The sequence below is a fragment of the Mauremys reevesii genome, linkage group 14, assembly GCF_016161935.1.
Source record: "Mauremys reevesii isolate NIE-2019 linkage group 14, ASM1616193v1, whole genome shotgun sequence".
Lineage (NCBI taxonomy): Eukaryota > Metazoa > Chordata > Testudines > Geoemydidae > Mauremys > Mauremys reevesii.
The window spans coordinates 40,808,219-40,823,643 of NC_052636.1; the positions used below are offsets into that span (position 1 = coordinate 40,808,219).

Below are 15,425 nucleotides of genomic sequence, written 5' to 3' on the forward strand. Positions count from 1 at the left end.
GGATGGGAGAGGGTGTGAGGGGAAATGGGGGGGGCAGGTTCCCAGATCTCTGACCCCTCCCGGCACACTCACTGCAGCCTCCCTGCCCAGGGTCACTGCCCTGTGACCGAGGTGAGGGGCAGAGAGAGGAAGAACCAGCCCCGGACTCTCCCTGTTCCCCCTGCGGCAGGAGTGCGCTGCCCTGGGGGCAGGGTCAGGGGGGGACCCCCAAGGGGCTCCTTTGGGTCTGGTCTGGTCCAGGGTTTGGTTCACACCCTGTTGCTGGGAGGGCTTCAAAATGTCTTGGTTTGTTCCTGCTGCTGGGGGGAGCACAAGGGGACAGGAGGGCCGGGGCCAGGTCTGTGCTGCACTGTGGGGACTGAGCATGTTCCCAGCCTGGCAGAATCTACAATCTCTGTCCCCAGGGAAAGGGCCTGGGGGAATCGTGATGTGAACTGAACTGAAGCCTGTTCTGAAACCTCCATAACTGCCCTTCTCGCCCTGCCAGGCTGCAGAATGACGCCCACCTCTCGCTCCAGCTCGTCCCAGCCTCCCATGGGACAGGAGAAATGGCTGCAGTGGAGCCACCTCAGGTAGGGGTTATTGGGGGGTTGCTGGTGGGTTCCTGCTGGAGGGGGAGGGGCAGGAAATACTGAAGAGGTGGCAACTTCTGGGGAGTTAGGGCTGGAGGGGGCAGGGAATACCCTGGGTGAGGAAAGGGAGTGGGACAGTGTGTGACAAACCTGCTGGGACTTGTTAACTGTGTACAGATTTGGTCTCCTCACCTCAAAAAAGATATTCTAGCACTAGAAAAGGTTCAGAGAAGGGCAATTAAAATGATTAGGCGTTTGGAGAGGGTCCCATACGAGGAAAGATTAAGAGGCTAGGACTCTTCAGCTTGGAAAGGAGAAGACTAAGGGGAGACATGATAGAGGTATATAAAATCATGAGTGATGTGGAGAAAGTGGATAAGGAAAAGTTATTTGCTTATTCCCATAATACAAGAACTAGGGGTCACCAAATGAAATTAATAGGCAGCAGGTTTAAAACAAATAAAAGGAAGTTCTTCTTCATGCAGTGTACAGTCAACTTGTGGAACTCCTTACCTGAGGAGGCTGTGAAGGCTAGGACTATAAGAATGTTTAAAAGGGGACTGGATGAATTCATGGTGGCAAAGTCCATAAATGGCTATTAGCCAGGATGGGTAAGAATGGTGTCCCTAGCCTCTGTTCGTCAGAGGATGGAGATGGATGGCAGGAGAGAGATCACTTGATCATTGCCTGTTAGGTTCACTCCCTCTGGGGCACCTGGCATTGGCCACTGTTGGTAGACAGATACTGGGCTAGATGGACCTTTGGTCTGACCCGGTACGACCGTTCTTATGTTAACATGGGCCTAGATCCTCAGAACAAACACTTGGGTGTTGGGGGAGAAAATTCCCTAATTTGTGAAACAGGAAACAGACAAAGCAACTCCCTGGGCGGGGCTGGGAAAACTGACCAGATTTCCAGGGCTGAACCCTCAACCTGCGAGCCAGGGGCTGGTGTGACATGGAAAGGGGGCACCCAGCAGGGAGGTGTAGGGAAGATGTCCCAGCCCCTCACATCCAGCTGCTGGCAGTGGGGAGGGTGTTGGGTTCCCTACCATGGGGCTGTGCCTGGACCCTACTGGGGGCTCCATCTCCTGTATCAGCCTCTGGCTAGTAGGTCTGTGGTGGATCTGCTGGGAGAGACAAGGGGCTCTCACTTCGTCCCCTCACCCAGATGTCTCCTGGCTGCTCTCAGCAGTGTGGGGATAGGACTCTGCTGACTCTCTCAGAGCTTCCATTTGATTGGCTCCTTTCCTCCATGAATAGTGGGGCTGTGAGTGGGGCAGCAGGTCCTGAGTGTTGGGCTCTTGCTCTTCCAGGGGCCGGTGACCTTCAAGGAGGTGGCTGTGTATTTCACCAGGGAAGAGGGGGCTCTGCTGGACCCCACTCGGAGAGCCTCTGCAGAGCCGTCATGGAGGAGAACTGTGAGACTGTGACCTCGCTGGGTAAGGATTCCTGTTCCCTCAGTTTTTAGAAGGAGAAATGCAGAGTTAAGGTTCATGCCAGTCCCCCAGTGCCACCTCTGCTCTGCCCTGTTTCAGCATCACCCCAACATGCCAGAGACACCCACACTAGCCCTCTCCCCTCCCCTGTTACAGAGCGCTCTGGGAACAGAGCAGTACAGCACAATGTCTAACGTGTTCTTCTCTTTGCTAAGATAATATTCGGGTTCAACTCCATCATAGCAAACAGCAGCTTCCTCCCCCTGGCCTGCTCTCCAGTACCGAACCTCCTGCACACAGGCCAGCTGAGCCTTGCACAGTGTTACTACCCCCTTGCCCTCAACCTGAGTTATCCTTTTGAGTCACTGCCTTCACTTACCCCTCACTAAGCCCCACAGTTCACTCGAACATACGCCCCCAGGGTGCTGACAATCCCCATGGCAAGAACACACCCTTGGGCACCTTTGCTGACCAAGCCTACAACACTCAGCATGGAAATGAGGCAGAATTGCCCCCCAAGTTTCACATGCCCCCCTCTGCATAGCACAGTCACAGCTCTGCCCAGCTGCTCCAACCCATCCCTCCATCAGCAAGTCACAGCTACAGCTGGCCCAGTGCACACAGCTGGAGGCATGCGGATAAATGCTGGGATTCCTACCTGTGAGCACAGCACAGACAATGTCTTAGTCTTTCCTCGGATCGATTATAGGTTCATAGATTTTAAAGCCAGATATGACTATTAAGTCATCTACTCTGACGTCCTTTATATCACAGACCATAGAATTCAACCCGTTACTGCTGCATTGAACTGAATACCTGAGTCCCTGTGGCAGTTGGTTAACCTTTGCACGGCTCATGCAGAACCATTCTCACTGGTTCTGGCCAGCTACAGGGTTAAGGGTTGGGGGAAAGTTTACATTAACTTTTCATTTCCTGGTCTGCAGAGGTTTAAGTTTACTCACTGTCCATATGGTGTAAGGCAGGAGACCGCACTGGGCAACTTTAACTCTGCATTAATGTAGCTTATGAGCATTTAGTTTCCTGTTTTAAAAAATGGATGCTTTTGCCGCTATAGCTGTGTCTGTAATTGAGCTTTGGCCAGCAGAGCCATGTTGGATGGTGTGCGTCTGTGCGCATGCGTGAGTGCACTTTTTCACAGCCTTAAACAATAGAGCTGGACTGGCAAAGCTTTTAAGAGCTACCTAAGACCGACCTAACTAGTTCCTCGACAGACACCTGACACGCCCCCTTTGGGTGAACGAATATGCGTGTACCTGGTCCGTGGGAACCCAGTAAAACATTAGGCACCCTGTGCCCTCTGCCAGGTGGCATCAAGAGGTCCATGATGAGTCATATCCTCCTCCAGTCGCTGCATTAGAGTGTATTTAGAATGAGCCGGCTGATCCCCGTTCCAGCCTTCTGTTTGGGTTCCACGGGGCTCTGTCCTTGGGCCTCTTCTTTTCTTCCTCTGCACCTTATTTCTGGGAATCTCATCCGCGCACACACACATTCAACTACCATCTCTGTGCTCCTAACTCACAGTTCTGCCTCTCTGCTTCTGGCCTGTCTCCTTCTGTCGCAACTGAAATCTCGGCCCCTCTCTCTCTCTCTCTCTCATCTCCTCACTGATCTCCAGCCATCAGCTAAAGATCAACAGCTGAAGCAAAGCTCTTAATATTCCCCCCAAGCCCTCCCCCCACCTTCTTTCTCTACCGCCGCAGACAGCACCATTGTGCTGCCTGTCACTCAGGCCCATAACTGTGCACACGGAGCTCCCTCTGGGGCCTCCTATCCCGGCTGTGCGTACACCTGGCATTTTCTTTGCGTAACATCCTTAACAATTGGCCTTTCCTATCCATCAGTGCAGCTAGAGCTCTTAGTCATCCTCTCCTGTCTCGGTTACTCCAACATCCTTTTCTCTGACCTCACCTTGCGCATCTCCATTCAGAAGGAAAGCGCCTCCTGGTCCTCGAACATGACTTCTGAGGGAAGGTTGAAAGAACTGGGCATGTTTAGTTTTGAGAAAAGAGTGAGTGGGGAACTGAGAACAGTCTTCAAATATGTCAAGGGTGGTTATAAGAGAGCAGTGATTAACTGTTCGTCACGTCCACTGAAGGTAGGAGGAGAAGTAATTGGCTTGATCTGCTGCAAGGGAGGTTGAGGGTGGGTAATACCAAAACCTTTCCAGCGATAAGGATAGGGAAGTGCTGGAATGGATTACAAATAGAGGTTGTGGAATTCTTGTCCCAGGAGGGTTTTAAGAACAGGTCAGACAAACTTCTGGCATATTTACACCTGATCCTGCCGCAGGGCGATGGGAATGGAGTAGATGACTCCTTGAGGTCCCTTCCAGCCTATATTAGAAGATTTTAGGATTCATTGCCTTAGCCCTTCGCTTTGATCACGTCTCCTGGTGGAGAATTCGAACCATTTTTGTGGCTCGTCTGTGGGTGCAAATTTTGTTCCTAGAGCCCTGAAAATCTGCAGATATCCATGGGCCATTTTTGCGGATCGCAGATCGAATGCGGATATAAATTTTTTATCCATGCAGGGCTCTACCTGTCTTACTTCTGTCTATACCTACAACTTAAATCTATTTCGTACACAGTGACTACATCTGAAATAACATGAGATCACCATAACAATGATCAATGAATGATAAAACAAACTAATTGGCTCCATGAACCACGGAGACTCTTCCTTTTCCATCCCCACCTGCAAGAGCCGCTGTCTTTCTTCTCTGCATGTTCTTTGGATCTTCGAATTTGTCCCTCCTGAAGTCACATGGCCTGATTCTTATTTTTCACATTCTCCTTTGGCAGAAGAATTGGTCTGTGGCTCTTGAACTACACCATGTAATTTGCCAGCTTTCTCCACACAGTGTTTTTTATGCTCCCTCCCTTTATACCTGACTCACTAGGTTCCCTAATGCCGCAGGATGTGCTTTCCTGACATCTAATGCTGCTGAGATCCTGCCTTCAGTGATATCCCTGCCCTTCCTGGTCCTTACTCCACTGAACCCCCCAGCCCATGCTTCCTGTTCCCAGCTTCGCCTGGACTCTCTCTTTGGCTCTGGACCTGTCTGTCAGCAAGAAGCAGTGCCAGGGAGACTTGCCCTCTGTCTGGAGTTTTCACTTTCTGGGAAATGCAGTTCCAGTCTCTGTTTTTTAGGAGCCTCTTTGATAATGAGTGTCTGGCTGTGTGTGTTCCCAGCAAAGATGGGGATAGTTAAATCCCTCCTAAGCAGAGTGTTCTGCACCTTTGAGCACCTGGGGAGCTGGCCCTGCGATTTTATTGTTTAAAATGGACTGGGGTTAAACTAAAAGAATGTTTTTTATGATGATAAATGGCCTATGAATTCCCCTGATCTCCTTTGTTTTCTTTCCCTTGAGCAGGGTTTCCAGTTTCCCAACCCTCTGTGATCTTCCAGCTGGAAGGAGGGGAAGAGCCGTGGGTCCTGGATCTCCCTGGTTCAGTGGAAAGCGAGATCCTGGGAAGTCCCTGCACAGGTGAGGAAACATTAAACCAACCCAGAAACTGTAAGTGCCTGAGAGAACCTGCTGGGATTCCCCACCCAGACTCTGTGAGCTCAGGACAGTCCCCAGCAGATCTCACTCCGGGCTTCCTACAGATGATGATTGACGCCTTGGCTGGAGCTCCCTCCCTTCCTACTGCGTGTTTGGATGGGATGTGGGCAGGGCCGGCCTTGGGGAAGTGGCACCTTGGGCAAACTTGCATTTTGGTGCCCCTGGCTCCCATGGGCTCCCTAGGCAACCCACGTTCCCTTCCCCCCAATCTCTGCACTGTGTCCCTTTGCCCCAAATGCCTGCTCCCCCTCCTGCACCCCTAATCCCTACACCCCTTCATTCCTAACCTCTGCCCCCCTCGTATACCCCAATACCTGCCCCCTCCTGAGCCCCTAACCCCTGCACTGTGCCCCCTTCACTCCAGCCCTTGCACTCCACTCCTGTGCCGCAGTCATTAATGGTCTGGAGGATGGCGTGGACTGCACTCTCAGCAAGTTTGCAGATGACACTAAACTGGGAAGAGTGGTAGATACGCTGGAGGGTAGGGATAGGATACAGAGGGACCTAGACAAATTAGAGGATTGGGCCAAAAGAAACCTGATGAGGTTCAACAAGGACAAGTGCAGAGTCCAGCACTTAGGACAGAAGAATCCCATTCACTGTTACAGACTAGGGACCGAATGGCTAGGAAGCAGTTCTGCAGAAAAGGACTTAGGGGTTACAGTGGATGAGAAGCTGGCTATGAGTCAACAGTGTGCCCTTGTTGCCAAGAAGGCTAACGGCATTTTGGCTGTAAATAAGGGCATTGCCAGCAGATCGTTCCCCTCTATTTGACATTGGTGAGGCCTCATCTGGAGTACTGTATCCAGTTTTGGGCCCCACACTACAAGAAGGATGTGGAAAAATTGGAAAGAGTCTGGCAGAGGGCAACAAAAAATGATTAGTGGGCTGGAGCACATGATTTATGAAGAGAGGCTGAGGGAACTGGGATTGTTTAGTCTGCAGAAGAGAAGACTGAGGGGGGATTTGATCGCTGCTTTCAACTGCCTAAAGGAGGGTTCCAAAGAGGATGGATCTAGACTGTTCTCAGTGGTAGCAGATGACAGAACAAGGAGTAATGACCTCAAGTTGCAGTGGGGGAGGACTAGGTTGGATACTAGTAAAAACTATTTCACTAGGAGAGTGGTGAAGAACTGGAATGGGTTCCCTAGGGAGGTGGAGTCTCCTTCCTTAGAGGTTTTTAAGGCCCGGCTTGATAAAGCCCTGGCTGGGATGATTTAGTTGGGCATTGGTCCTACTTTGAGCAGGAGGGTGGACTAGATACACCCTGAGGTCCCTTCCAACCCTGATATTTTATGGTTCTATGCACCCCTTCACTGCTACCCCCTGCACCACTCTCCTGTGCCCTCAACCCCTGCACTGTGCCCCCTTTGCCTCTAACCCCGGCACCCGCCTCCTGCACCCAAGTGGGGAACCTGACCTGGATGCACAAAGCAGCTGGCACTGCTGCTCGCTCCCCCACTGGACTGCTGCTCCCCCGCCCCACACAGCCCTGGGGGGCTGGGAGAGGGGAGCAAGGAGCGACGTCAGGGCTTCCTGAACCCAGGTCACCTTCCCTGCAGGCTGTGTAAGGGGAGGGCAGGAGAGCAGCTGCTCCTGATGTCTCAGCACAGCCCAGGTGGGGAAATGACCTGGATGCTGAGAGCCCTGGTGTGTGTGTTGGGGGGGACTGTGTGTGGGTGGGTGGGTAGGTAGGTAGGTAGGTAGGTAGTATGTGCCTGAGTGAGTGAGCGCGCTGTCTCTTTCTTTAAGAAAGTTCTCAGGGTCGGGAGCCTGAACTAGGCTTGTTCAGACAGAAGCAGCTGCCGGCAGCTCCGGCCCCAGAGAGGCAGCAGCACATGCAGATTCCCCCTGTCCCATCACCCCAGCTCAGTGGAAATCGGGTACCTGGGTTGGGGAGGATCACCCCGCCATCAATCAGCACCTCCCCCCTGCAGAGCAGTCAGGAGGATGCTCCCAGTCGGGGGTGGACGGGGCGACTCCGGGGATGAACGGGGGGCTGGTGGGACAGGAACAGCAGCAGCTGCACACGTGGAGCAGGGCGGAGAGGGGCCCCTCTGCTCCGGAGCAGTCACCTGACTCTGACGGCTGGTCGTCCAATTTCCCCCTGCAGCTCAGGTCTATCCCACTCCCCCACGCAGCTACTTATCTGCTCCCTGTGCCGCTTTCATCAGCCCAGCGAGCCTCTCGGCAGCAGGTCAGGTGGAAATCCAAACCCTGCACCCAGCACCCCCTTGGGTGGGGCACCCGTACGGCCCCCCCCTAAAGGCCGGTCCTGGGTGGGGAGCAGAATTGATCCCCTCCACTGTCCCCTGTGGGGTGAGTTTGGGGGAGTTCAGTCCCTGATTTTTATTTTCTCTCTCTCCAGCACTTGGGTTTGTTCTCTGCCTTTCCATCCCCAATTCTGAGATTTCTCCTCTCTTCTAGCAGGTGATGGGGTGGTGAGGGAGAGCGAGGAGCAGAATCCTCACCAGGAAGATGCTGAGCTCGCCGAAGCGCATGGGGAATTACTGCGAAGAGCCAAAGGGAGTGTGTCCAGCCCCCATGAGCAGGGAAAAGCTGGTGAAAGTTACCCCAGACCAGAGAGAGAGCAGGGAAACCACTCAGAGGAGAGAGTGGATGAACCCATTAATTGTCAGGGAACTCACAGGGACCTCAAGGAAACTACGTCCCAGGAGAAAATCCTCACGGAAAAGCGAGAAAATATATGTAGTGAGTGTGGGAAAAACTTCCATTACCGCTCAGCCCTTATTCGACATGAGATAATCCACACGAAAGAGACACCTTACAAATGCTGTGAGTGTGGGAAAAGCTTCAATCGTACCTCAGCCCTTAGTAGGCATCAGCGAATACACAGAGGAGAAAGACCCTATGAATGCTGTGAGTGCGGGAAAAGCTTCACTCAGAGATATACCCTTAACTCTCATCAGAGAATCCACACAGAAGAGCGACCCTACAAATGCTGCAAGTGCGGGAAAAGCTTTACTCAGAGATCAGCCCTTATCTCTCATCAGACAACACACACAGGAGAGAGACCCTATGAATGTTGCGAGTGTGGAAAAAGCTTCTCTCGGAGCTCAAACCTTACTATGCATCAGAGGATCCACACAGGAGAGAGACCCTATGCATGCAGTGAGTGCGGGAAAAGTTTCACTCACCTCTTCTCTCTTATCTCTCACCAGAGAGTCCACACAGGAGAGAAACCCTATGAATGCAGTGAGTGCGGGAAAAGCTTCTCTCGGAGCTCAACCCTTGTTACACATTACAGAGTCCACACCGGAGAGAGACCATATGAATGCTGCGAGTGTGGGAAAAGCTTCACTCATAGTTCAGGCCTTTCTAAACATCAGAGAATCCGTAAAGGAGATAAACTTCATAAAAACCTTATCTAGAGCTGTCAGGAGATTTTTTCTTTAATTCTTTTGACAGTTCCCAGTTAGTGAGTGTTAAGGCTGTTTGCATCTTTTGCACCCTGTAGTTCCTCAGCTCCCACACATGAGTTGCCCACTTTTGAAGCTCGCCCGTCTTTGGGGTGGATCCTGTGGTCCTTTGTATCAACTCCATTGTCCTGCGAGTCATTGGAGTGTGTGTCCTTTCTACCAGGAATGTCATCACCCCAGGTGGGGGAGATGGGCGGTGTCTTCAACCAGCTACGTTGAGATAAAATCTACCTGGGTCTCATCACTGTGGTTGTCATGGAGTTAGCTAGCTTGAGTTCACTTTCCTGATGTAAAAAGAGAACTATTCTTGCACTAAAGACATGGGCCATGGATAGTCGGTGGAGTTATCTTGCACATTTCCTCCTGTCTGAGCTAACCATCATCACATTTCCTTTTCTAAACAAACCTGGAGATTCACATTTATACTCCTGCTGCCAGTGCAAAGTTATTGTTAGAGACGTCAAGTTCCTCTTTGAGGAGAGATTTCCTCATTCCCAGTTGTTCTCACGTTACCCGGGATTGTGCAGAACAGCAGTTATTTTGTTGACTTTTTTTTCTCATTTAAAATATATTTAAGTATGATGAAAAGCTGGAGCAGTGTCAGGGAAATAAGGGTCATTTTAGGCTCTGTGACACTGGAAGGAGATGGGGCGACTCAGACATTCCATCCTTCCCCATCACCCCAGAACTGTTACCTTGTGCCTGAGCCATGCACAGTTCACCCCTTTGTATTCCTTCGCTTCCCGAGTCTGGTGGAGTCATGTTCTTGGCTGTCCATGCTTGGGAATGGTGCTTGTACGTTTTTGATCCTAAATCAGAGTCAGTCTGGCAGGAGATGAATGTGTCAGACTTGGAAGGGGATTTCAAATGGATCCCAAGCACCGTTCAAATCCCCTTTTCCCTCAATGGCAAAGCTGCTTCTGGGAAGGTCGGCTGTTTTTTCTCCCATTATGAAGGTGCTAAACCTCCTGTAAATAACACTAATGAGAAAGGTATCAGAGGGGTAGCCGTGTTAGTCTGGATCTGTAAAAGCAGCAAAGAATACTGTGGCACCTTATAGACTATCAGACTTTTGGAGCATGAGCTTTCGTGGGGGAATACCCACTTCATCGGATGCATGAGAAACCGCTGGGTGAAGCAGGTTTCAGTGGATCATGGGAGAATCTCTCATCCTGATTCTGAGACATCAGATGTAACCTAGTCTGGAATTTCACTTTAAATTAAAATGAAAGTGTCTTCTACCTCTCTGTGAGATGGGTTTTCTATCTTTCATGAAGGCTCCTTGGTCATATAACTGCATGTTAGTTTTGTTTGACAGAATGTAGCTCAGATTTTTTGGGAAATTTCAGACAAATTACCATTTTTTTACTTCAGGTTTGTTTTTCCCCCTATTCCTGCATGATGACATGGAGAAAATTCAAATGCAGTTCAGTCAACAGGAGAGAATACTCCAAGCTGTTGGACATATCAAAGAAACAGTCGTATGTTTAAATCTCCACTCTGAAAAGGTGAACAGCAGCAGACCCCAAATGGGTGCAACTGACCGAAGTAAGTGCACAGGGTAGTTCAGTTGTTTAAGTCAATATTGTCTCAGATGATCCAGGGATAGAATTCCACAGCAAGTGATTCGGAACTAGGAAAACGCCCAGGTATTTGGTTCCCAAGGTATTTGTGACCCAGTCCCTACAGGAGGTTACTCCTGAAGAGATCTCCTAGCTAATCCCAACATTTGGGAAATGCTGTCTGTGATGAGGTCCATCCACCCTGACCTGGCACTGCTAGGGTTAACTGCGCCATGTGGGCTGAAGAGGCCACATCCCCTCACCCTCTCTGGGCATGTGCCGACTGGAGACGGAGTATAAACGGGAGCAGCTCAGCCTGGGCGGACTGGGAACAAACCTATGTTGTTGGCACAGGGGGGCGGGGGGAGAGCCCAGGGCTGGGGTGGCAGGGGGCTGTGGGGGTGGGGGGAAGCCCAGGGCTCAGTTAGCAGGCTCCTCTGGCGGGGGACCCCAGGGCTGAGGGTGGGGGCAGCCAAAATATTTTTTGCTTGGAACGGCAAAAAACCTAGAGCCGGCCCTGCCTCCACGCACCATGAGGTAGGTATGAGTGGATCATTATCATCCCTACTTGAAAGAGGGAGAAGCTAAGGCTGAGAAAGGAGAATTGATTGTCTTAGGTCACACACCCAGCCAGTGGCAGAGTTGGGAATAGAACCCAAGAGCCCTGATTTTCAAACTTACCATTGGATCTTGAATTTCAGACAGTGAATGACCTGAATAAAGTGCTCTGATGAGCTCCAGACCAACAACAGTGATAGTAATTATTCAGCAAGTATTTGAGGAGAACTGCAACGTTAAAGAAAACTGTGAACTGCTCAGAGACCATTAATGCAGAGAAGCAGCAAAATTCATCAAACATAGAACTGGTTCTGACTTATTTCCTTGGTCTTAAAAAAGAACAACAAGGACCTGAGTCTCCTCCCTGTCAATAACCCCCTGCTCAGCCAATCAGGGTAGAGACTGAGGGCGGGAGGCTGAGGGTTCTCACCAGCGAGCCCAAAGGATGGCCCAGGTAACTGGTGGGGATCACTGCCCGAGCACTAGTTCAGCCCTACATTTTTGGGTGGACCTCCCACAGTGGGAGCTGCAGAGTGCTCCCCCAAAACACACACACACACACACACACACCTCTCCTGGTGTTGAGAGGGGAACAGGAGAAAGGACAAAAAAATCAAGGGAAGAAGAGAAAGGAGGGAGGGATGAATGGAGGAAAAGGTGAAACAAAAAGGACAAACCCCAATGTCCCCACTGATTCTAAGGGACAAAATCCCAGGTGTGGAATAACATTTTGCCTCCTTAAGCTCATGTTTTACATGCCTAGAATTCAACTCTCACCAGATGGATCAGACTGAACAGGTTTCAAACCTCGTGGAGGCTCTTACCTTCTAAACAGGGACGGCTGTTTTCTATTAAAATCACTAAAAGGGAAGGAGAAAACTCAAAAGAGGTTCCTCCTGGCACTCACGTCCGTGAATCCGAATACTCTCTCAGTCCTCAAAGAGAGACCTGGAGAAGGAGACTTCCTGCAGCAAAGCCACAGGGGTCTCTGAGGTTTCCCTGGCCCCTCGCCCCTGTCCTGCCTGGCTGATGGCAGCATCTCTCTGTGAGGTCACCACCTCCCCACCACCTTGGACCAATAGTCTGAGGTCCTGCAAAAGGCCTTTGTGATGTCACTGCCACACCCCTCCCTTGCTGGGCTAATGTCCTGCCCCTGGCCAGGCACTTTGGAGGTTTGAGCTGCTCCCTGTGGATCACCCCACTCAAGGAGCGTTCGTTCTAGGCAGCAAGCCGGCTAGACAGGGAAACATCAGACGCTGCTCCCAATGCTGCACTCAGTTTTTCAGAAATTAGTCGACTTTATGGCCAGAAGAGACCATTAGAGCATCTAATCTGACCCCCTGCATATCACAGTCCTCCTGCATGACACAAGAGCTACTTTTGGGGCAAACACATTCCAGAAAGGCATCTAGTCTTCATTAAATGACATAAAGAGATGGCGAATCCACCACTTTCCTTGGTAGTTTGTTCCTGTGGTGAATCATCCTCACTGTTGAATTTTTGTGCCTTAGTTGTAATATGAATTTGTCTCTTTTCACCTTCCAGCCATTGGCTCTTGTTATGCCTTTCTCTGCTCGATTCAAGAGCCCTTTAATACCCAATCCTTTCTCTCCATTAAGGCACTTCAATGAAGTCACCTTTCTATCTTCTTTTGATCAGCTAAACAGGTTGAGCTCTTTCAATAGCTCACTAGAAGGTATTTTTTCCAGTCCTCAGAACATTTGATGGATCTTTGCTGCCCCAGCTCCAATTTCACAACATCTTTTTCAAATGAGGACACCAAAACTGGAGGCTATTCCACTATCAGTCTCACTGATGCCGTGTCACCTCCTATGACTTTATTGACATAATCTGTAACTGTATAGATCACCGTTGTGACCGCTGTTCTATATTTGCAGCCAATATTACAGAGAAGTGGTCGTGTAAGGGGTCTATGGAGAGGTTCAGATTGGCTGAATATAATGATGCTATCTCTAGATGTGTATCATTTTTGTAGTTGACATTATGAATTTTGGCTCTATGCTGTCTGTATTTCAAACTTGTGTATTTCAAACAGCGAAATGTTGAGTGTTCACATTCATTTCAAGCATCCTCGTATGGTGGAGCTCCTGTACATAATGGAGAATGGAAATGAAAATGTTTTTCTTTAAGAGGGCACCTGGGTTTGAACAAAGGATCACTTGATCTGCAATCAAACACTCTACCCCTGAGCTATACCCCCATTACAACAGGAGTATGGATCCGTGATCTCCAGGACTTTGAAGGACAGACCCTGCTTCATCGAGCTCCTTTGCTATTCCCAGACCACAGGTGCTTTTAAAAATGGGGTTTGATTAAACTTCTTAAATGTGGTAAACACCACAGCTTGCACACCCACTGACATAGCTTCTGCCCATGACAGCTGCCACCTCCTGGGGAAGTGGATTGACTACACCAACAGGAAAACTCTCTCCCCTCAGCATGGAGCAGTGGTTCTCAAGCTGTGGGTCAGGACCGCAAAGTGGGTTGTGACCCTGTTTAAATGGGGTCACCAGGGCTGGCATTAGACTTGTTGGGTCCTGGGGCTGAAGCCAAAAGTCTGAGACCCCCCCCACCCAGGGCTGAATCTCTCAGGCTTTGGTTTTGCCCTCTCCCCACTGGGGCTCAGTCTTTGGCACTCCCCCCCCCTCCTGAGTGGAGGGGCTTGGTGCTTGGTCCCTCTTTCCAGGGCTACTTATTAAGTTATTTTGACAGAAGGAGGTTGCAGTGAAAGGACGTTTGAGAAACCCTGGCATAGAGCATCTCCATTACTGAGCTGCAGCAGCATAGACTCACTGTTTGAAATATTGACCTGTCCTTAGCCTCTGAATATGTCTAGGCTTGGCTCCCTGTGGCACTGTTGTGATCAGACCCTGAAAGTACAGCCATGGAGACACCATACACCAGCCTTCCTAGCTGGCAAGGATCAGACCTTCACAGAAAGGCACCCGTGGTTTTCTAGCCGAGCTACCTAAGGCCTCAGCCACAACCACTTAACACAGGGGCCTTTCTACACTCTGGTTCTGTTCTCACTGAAGGGTCATTACAAATTGTTTCCTCAGACCAGCTTCCCCAGCGCACTCACTGCTGTGCAGCTCTGTACGTGTGGCCATGGCTGAACAGCCAGAGTTCCTGCCCATTTCCCTACTGGCTGGAGCATGATTAGAGTGTGTTTGTGGTTAATGATGTTGCTGTAGATTGTTCATTCCCTGCCCTGGAAATTCAGACAGTCCCTTTTCCCGTTGTATTGCCAGCACCTCTGGGAGTCCAATAACAGAGGCAGGTTTTCTCTGGGCACTGAGATTTTTGAGAGCATTGGTGGCTCCTTTCTTTCCTCACCCTGAGTAAACTCAGCTTTTTATTCCATCCTTGATGACTCATGGAATAACAGCAGTAGCATGAAGAGGAGAGTGAATATCTCACTGCCAGGGGGAAGGTGGACGCATTCCCTCTGTCTGACCATTGCCATTGCAGGAGAGAAGGTTTCAGTGGAATCGACTGCCCTGGCTCAGACAATAGACACAGGGAGGTTTTGCTGTTCATGGATCTGTGCAAAGGAAATTGTGTGTCTGTGTGAAAATGAGGAGGGATATGAAATGCCCACGTGGTGGTGCCTAAGGCAAAAGGGAACCCTAGAGGATTAGAATAGGATAAGTTCTCAAGCAACATGTTTCTTACTTTGCCCATCTGTTAGTTTTGATGATTATCGATGGAAAGATTTTGCCATTGGGTCGTGTGTTTACACAGAAATTGACATTTACCAACAAATACGTAATTCTTCCAAGTCTCCTGGTGGTGAGTTTAGAGGGACACACTCACTCCTCCCACCCCCCATGCCAGGCCTGTGCTCTCCAGAATGTCAACTTCCCACAGAGCTGGGATCCTTCCCTCATCTCCCCCCAGGACCACTGCCCCACCCCCACTTCTGGGATCCCCTTCCAACACTGTCCAACTCCCCTGCTGGCAGGATCCCTTCCCATTCCTTTCATTTCCTGCCTCCCCTCTGAGCAAAAGCTCTGCATTGTTCCCACACTGGGAATTGAACCCAGGCCGCCTGGGTGAAAAACCAGGAATCCAAATCATGAGATTATACGGGACTTGTATAATCAATAGCACATTTACACATTCACACCTAATAATTCAAAGTAGCCATTCAAAAAACCTTCAAAAACAGACTTCAAAGAGAAATTGCAGAGTTACAATTGATTTGCAAACTTAACACCATTAATTTGAGCTTGAATAAGGACTGC

The 15,425-nt window shown here is 50.2% G+C and overlaps 1 long non-coding RNA gene across 1 annotated transcript; it reads left to right on the forward strand.

The window, feature by feature from the left end:
• The first annotated feature begins 512 nt into the window (after window positions 1-512).
• Window positions 513-5,466, forward strand: LOC120381377. The gene is made up of 3 exons (XR_005588046.1): window positions 513-572; window positions 1,888-2,013; window positions 5,406-5,466. It is a non-coding gene; the product is annotated as an uncharacterized LOC120381377 (long non-coding RNA).
• The last annotated feature ends 9,959 nt before the right edge of the window (window positions 5,467-15,425 follow it).